Source organism: Marmota flaviventris, chromosome 3 (assembly GCF_047511675.1).
Source record: "Marmota flaviventris isolate mMarFla1 chromosome 3, mMarFla1.hap1, whole genome shotgun sequence".
In the NCBI taxonomy this organism is placed as follows: Eukaryota; Metazoa; Chordata; class Mammalia; order Rodentia; family Sciuridae; genus Marmota; species Marmota flaviventris.
In genome coordinates this window covers 66,422,708-66,427,651 of record NC_092500.1, presented here as the reverse complement: position 1 = coordinate 66,427,651, position 4,944 = coordinate 66,422,708, and positions in this window count along the sequence as shown.

The window sequence follows — 4,944 nt, the reverse complement described above, 5'->3', positions numbered from 1 at the left end:
AAAAGTGAGGCACTTTTTCTCAGTAAGACCCTGTCTCTAAATAAAATACATAATAGGGCTGGAGATGTGGCTCAGTCGTTGAGGGTCCCTGAGTTCAATTCCTGGTATCAAAAATAAATAAATAAATAAAAATAAATATGGTAGACACTAATTCAACTATATCAGCAATGACTTTGAATCTCAGTGGTCTAAATCCATCAATAAAAAGATTTTCAGAGTGGATAAAAAAACATGACCCTTGAGAAACTCCCTATAAAAATGTGTCTGTGAGAAATCATTGTAAATATAAAGACACATAGACTAAAAGATGGAGAAAGACATACATTTGATAGTGTAGCATAACAACACTATCAAATCAGGAGTAATTATATGTCGAACAAAGTAGACTTTAAAGTAAGGGAGGTTGACAGGGACAAAGAAGACCATTACATAATTATAAAGGTGCTGATTCTCCAAGAAGACAATCAACAGTCCTTAATGTATTTGCACTTAACAACAAAGCATGAAAATACATGAGTTAAGGGAAAATTGATTACCCATATTTAGAAGAATAAAACTAGATTTTATCTTTCACCCTGCACAAAAATTAACTCAAAATGGATTATGAAAACCTAGGACTTAGACCAGAAACTATGCAACACCTAGAAGAAAATGTAGGGTCAGTTATAGGCACAGGCAATGACTTCCTCAATCAGACCTCTAAAGTCAGGAAATAATGCCAAGAGTTAATAAATGGGATGGCATCTTCTGTACAGCAAAGGAAACAATTAGGAATGTGAAGAGAGAACCTACAGGATGGGAGAAAATATTTGCTAACCACACTTCTGACAGGATTAATATCCAGAATATATAAAGAACTCAAAAAACTTTACAACCAATAAAACAAATAACCCAATTAATAAATAAGCAAATGAACTAAACAGGCACTTATCAAAAGAAGAAATATAAATGGCTAACAAGTATATGAAAAAATATTCAACATCATTAACAATTAGGGAAATGCAAATCAAAACTACTCTGAGAATTCATCTGACCAGTAAGAATGGCAGTCATCAACATCAAGAGTACAAACAAGGGCTGGGGTTGTGGCTTCATTGTGCTGGGGTTGTGGTTCAATAGTAGAGTGCTTTCCTAGCATGCACGAGGCACTGGGTTCGATCCTCATCACCACATAAATGTAAAATAAAGATATTGTGTCCACCTAAAACTTAAGAATAAATACTTTTTAAAAAGAGTACAAATAATAATAAATGCTTGAGAGGATTTGGAGAAAAAAGGAACACTTTTACACTGTTGGTGGGACTGTAAATTAGTCCAACTTCTATATAAATCAATATGGAGGTTCCTCAAAAGACTAGGCATGCAACCGCCATATTACCCAGCTACTATTGGAAAGAACAAAGGGACCAGAAGATTTTGAAGTGGTTTTCAATTGTATTTATTTTCTTTTGAGTAAAATGTATTATAACATATTTAATTAAAAATTAGTATTAATTTATCACATTACTAAGATGAAGAAAAATCATATGATTAATCCAATAGATGTAGAAAAATTGGCTACTATTCAACATTGATTCATGAAAAAATAATAATGACAACTATATTCATCTATAGGAGAATGTAGAGAATTCATCTATATTCTCCAACAAAAAAACAACAACATTACTATAAACAAATATACTGATGTATCTCAAAGACATAATGATGTAAAAAAGAAGACAGAAAAGATTAAAGATTGACTTAATTTTTATGAAGTTCAAAATAGATAAACTATTTATGATGATAGAATTCTAAATAGTATTTATCTTGGAATGGGAGCATTAACTTGCAAGATGTATCAGGAGAGACTTTTAGGGGTTTAAATTTTTTTTTTTTTTAATCTGGGAAGTGATTACCAGAAGTATATGGATAGATTGATGGATTTTCTTTTAGAATTTTTAGTGGCTTTATTAAAGCATAATTAACTTAAACTACATATATTTAAAGTATACAGTTGAATGAGTTTTTATACATGTATGCATGCATCTATATAATCACTAGCAGAACTGGGACCAGGATGATGAACACATCCCATCAACCTCAAAAATTCCCTCATGCCATCTCTCTCACATCCCTTCCTGTCCACAGGCCACAACAGATCCTCTTTCTGTCACTAGTTTTCATCTCCTAAAATTTTACATCATCTTCTGAGAAGTGTCTCTTCAGGTCTTTGGCCTATTTATCGATTGGGTTATTTGTGTTTAGCTTTTCGAGTTCTTTATGTACCCTAGTGATTAGTGCTCTATCTGATATGTGAGGAGTAAAGATTTGCTCCCAAGATAAAAGCTCTATATTCACCTCACAGATTGTTTCTTTTGCTGAGAAGAAACTTTTTAGTTTGAGTCCATCCCATTTATTGATTCTTAATTTTAATTCTTGTGTCACAGGAGTCTTATTAAGGAAGTTGGGGCCTAATCCCACATGATGGAGTTTAGGGCCTACTTTTTCTTCTATTAGACACAGTGTCTCTGGTTGTATTCCTGAGTTCTTGATCCATTTTGAGTTGAGTTTTGTGCATGGTGAGAGATAGGGGTTTAATTTCATTTTGTTGCATATGGATTTCCAGTTTTCCCAGCACCATTTGTTGAAGAGGCTATCTTTTCTCCAATGCATGTTCTGGGCACCTTTGTCTAATACAAGATAATTGTAGTTTTGTGGTTAGTCTCTGTGTCCTCTGCTCTGTACCATTGATCTACCAGTCTGTTTTGGTGCCAATACCATGCTGTTTTGTTACTATTGCTCTGTAGTATACTTTAAGGTCTTGTATAGTGATGCCACCTGCTTCAGTCTTCCTGCTAAGGATTGCTTTAGCTATTCTGGGTCTCTTATTTTTCCAGATGAATTTCATGATTGCTTTTTCTTTCACCTCTTTTGTTAAGTTGATTCCCAAGTATTTTATTTTTTTTTCCAGGCTATTGAGAATGGGGTAGTTTTCCTTATTTCCCTTTCTGAGGATTTGTCACTGATATACAGAAAGGCCTTTGATTTATGGGTGTTGATTTTATATCTTGCTACTTTGCTGAATTCATTTACTAGTTCTAGGAGTTTTCTGATGGAACTTTTAGGGTATTCCAGGTAATAGAATTATAGCATCAGCAAATAGTGTCAATTTGAGTTCTTTTTTTTTTTTCCTAAGTGTATCTCTTTAATTTCTTTCATCTAATTACTCTGGCCAGTGTTTCAAGAACTATGTTAAATAGAAGCGGTGAAAGAGGGCATCCCTATCTTATTCTAGTTTTTAGAGGGAATGCCTTCAATTTTTCTCATTTAGAATAATGTTGACCTGGGGCTTAGCATAGATAGCCTTTACGATGTTGAGATATGTTCCTATTATCCCTAGTTTTTGTAGTGTTTTGAACATAAAGGGATGCTGTATTTTGTCAAATGCTTTTTTTGCATCTATTGAGATGATCATATGATTCTTATCTTTAAGTCTATTGATGTGATGAATTACATTTATTGATTTCTGTATGTTGAACCAACCTTGCATCCCTGGGATGAATCCCACTTGATCATGGGGCACGATATTTTTGATATGTTTTTGTATTTGATTTGCCAGAATTTTATTGAGAATTTTTGCATCTATGATCATTAGAGATATTTGTCTGAAGTTTTTTTTTTTTTTTTTTTTTTTTTTTTGGTGTGTCTTTGCCTGGTTTTGGAATCAGAGTAATAATGGCCTCATAGAATGAGTTTGGAAGTGCTGTCTCTTTTTCTATTTCCTGAAATAAATTGGAGAATATTGGTATTAGTTCTTCTTTAGAGGTCTTGTAGAACTGGGCTGTGTATCCATCCAGTCCTGGGCTTTTCTTGGTTGGTAGACTTTTGATGGTGTCTGCTATTTTGTCACTTGAAATTGATCTGTTTAAATTGTGTATATAATCCTGATTCAATTTGGGCAAATTATATGACTAGAAATTTGTCAATGTCTTTGATACTTTCTATTTTATTGGAGTACAAGTTTTCAAAATAATTTCTAATTATCTTCTGTATTTCTGTAGTGTCTGTTGTGATATTTCCTTTTTCATAACCTATGTTAGGGATTTGAGTTTTCTCTCTCCTTCTCTTTGTTAACATGGTTAAGGGTCTGTCAATTTTATTTATTTTTTCAAAGAACCAACTTTTTGTCCTGTCACTTTTTTCAATTGTTTCTTTTTTTTTCAATTCATTGATTTCAGGTCTGATTTTAATTATTTCCTGTCTTCTGCTGCTTTTGGAGTTGATTTTTTTCTTCTTTTTCTAGGGCTTTTAGGTGTAGTGTTAAGTAATTTATTTGTTGACTTCTTCTTTTAAGGAATGAACTCCATGCAATGAACTTTCCTCTTAGAACTGCTTTCATAGCGTTCCAGAGATTTTGATATGTTGTATCTGTGTTCTCATTCACCTCTAAAAACTTTTAAATCTCCTTCTCAATGTCTTCTGTAACCCATTATTCATTCAATAGCATAATATTTAGTCTCCAGGTGTTGGAGTGGATTTTATTTCTTATTTTATCATTGATTTCTAATTTTATTCCATTATGATCTGATAGAATGCAGGGTAATATCCCTACTTTTTTATATTTGCTAAGAGTTGCTTTGTGGCATAGTATATGGTCTATTTTAGAGAAGGATCCATGTGCTGCTGAGAAGAAAGTATATTCTCTCATTGAAGGTTGGGATATTCTATGTATGTCATTTAAGCCTAAGTTATTGATTGTATTATTGGGTTCTATAGTTTCTTTGTTCAGCTTTTGTTTGGAAGATCTATCTAGTGATGAAAGGTGTGTGTTAAAGTCATTGAAAATTACTGTGTTGTGGTCTATTTGACTCTTGAACTTGAGAAGAGTTTGTTTGATGAACATAGCTGCTCTGTTGTTTGGGGCATATATATTTATAATTGTTAAGTCTTATTGGTGTATGGTTC